We start from the raw sequence: 2,160 nt of genomic DNA on the forward strand, positions 1-2,160 counted from the left end.
AGCAGGCGAGAGACAGCACAGTGTGTAACGGACCGTACGTAGGTTGGTGTTAATGGATCATCAGGTAAAAAGAGGAAAGGGAAGGAAAGGCGGCTGGAGAGTTGGGCGAGAGCTTGGTTACGAGGACGCTGTTTCCCAGCCGATGCCCTGTGGGGGCCGCTGAGGAGTGACAGTCTGGACAAGTGCACATCCAGCTGTGCGCAGTTTTGGGAACCATTAGATTTTATGGCAAGAAGCCAGGCCAGAGACAATGATGGTCGGAACTAAGCTGTCCTTATTCCATCGTATTCCATAGGAAATAAATTGTTCTCTATAACGTGGCACGAATCTGAGGCTATCAGAGGAATCCCACAAAGACATCACCAGTAGCAACAACGGTAACATCAGTGGCAACATCGGCAGCAACCAGAATTTACGGGATACTTATTACGCACCGGGCACCCTGCCAAGCACGTTACACTCTCCAGGGCAGTCCTGACTGCGACTTTGTGAGCCGGGTACTCCTACCATCCCCAAGTTTAGAGAAGGTCACACAACCAAGCAGTGGGTGAGGCGAGACTCAAAGCCAGATCATGTTTAGAGCTATGGCGCTGACGTTATACTACGCAACCGAGCTTATTTAATTTATAACTTTAAGTTCACATAATGTGATCAAATAAGGGCCTTCAGAATAAGAATTGAGCAAGTTTCCCTCTTAAAAGAATCAAAGTAAATGGACTCCGTGACTGCTTCTGTCTTTGTTTCACAGGGGTGTCTAGCTTCCTAGTGTACCGTCATTCTGATGGGCGCCCAGACTCCAGGAAGGAGGCTGCTGATACCACGTAGAAGCAGCCACAAGTCAGACACTAGTATACAGAGGAGGTAGTAGAATATACTGTCAGCACTTCCTGCCTCTTCACACCTATTTTCTGTTGCGTTTTATCCTTCTCCAGGTTATCTGTGTTTTAATTTAATGAAGTCTGACTCAACTCTTGGGGCAAGAGTCATCCGAGAAACTTATTTGAAAAGCAGTATTGCTTAGTGACTCAATGGATATTTTTCCTGGAGCAATTTTTTATTAATAATATAAGCAGTGAGCTGTAGGACGTAAAGACACAAAGGGAGAGATGCTTCTAAAATACTTGCAAAGGGTTGGAAGGACTAACTCTAATATTTACATTGTCATCTGGTATGATGAATTTGAACATTGAAATCACATAGTAAATAGTCTTTATTCAGATTCCATCCTTCCCAGCAAACTTCTGATTATAACTGGACTTCCACTGTGGTTAGCTTGCCTGGAGAAAATGCTTTGGGTAAAGGATGAAGATACATGGGAAGTTATAGTTTTCAATGTTAATCCTTAAAATATTAATATCATCTGGTTTTATCCATTATATCTCTATGAGCTTTGGTTAATGTCAGTCAATTCCTGAGACAGAAATCCACTTCCAGAATGCCAACGAATAAAATTTCTACATCTGAAACTTTGAGGATAGACCTAGAGTCATGTTGAGTGCATCAACAAAAATGCTAACATTGGTAGTAATTTAGTTTTTTGTTTTTTTTTTATGTTATACCTTTACCTTGCTATGTTCCCCTTCCCTTTGAAAAGTCTATAAGACTCGTTTAGAAAGTAAAATTTTAAGCATCCTAGCACTTGGAAGGGAGATAGAGTTTTGAGAAAGCAGACTTTCTCATTACCTCCAGACCATACCATGCAGGAAAATTGAGCCAGTTTTGGAAATCCACTAATCATACTTCCGACATTGACTATTTTGTACATTATTTCAAGGAAAAATATAAATTTCGACACATGACAATTTCTTATGATTGCATTTAATCAAAAAGTTTATTTTAAAGCTGCCTAGAGTTCTTACTGCATTCCACAGGGCTGACTCTTGGCAAATTTCGGAGTACCGATAGTCTTACTAAAACCTCATAATTTTCCAGGTAGTTCCCTGTCTTGCCCAATAAATCTTAGTTTCTCTTCTCAAAAGTTATTACACTTCCTGGGCAGAGTACCAAGTTGGGCAGATGTTTTGAAGATGTTCTGATCAATCCAAATTAGGAAATACGTATTTGAAGTTCTCTATATAAACATAATGGTCCTGAAACTTGGCTGTGTGATTTGGGTGGAACATAGCAAAGAAACACAAAGCATTTTGCTGCCTCCATATA

Source organism: Propithecus coquereli, unplaced genomic scaffold (genome assembly GCF_000956105.1).
Source record: "Propithecus coquereli isolate 6110/MARCELLA unplaced genomic scaffold, Pcoq_1.0 Scaffold26, whole genome shotgun sequence".
In the NCBI taxonomy this organism is placed as follows: Eukaryota; Metazoa; Chordata; class Mammalia; order Primates; family Indriidae; genus Propithecus; species Propithecus coquereli.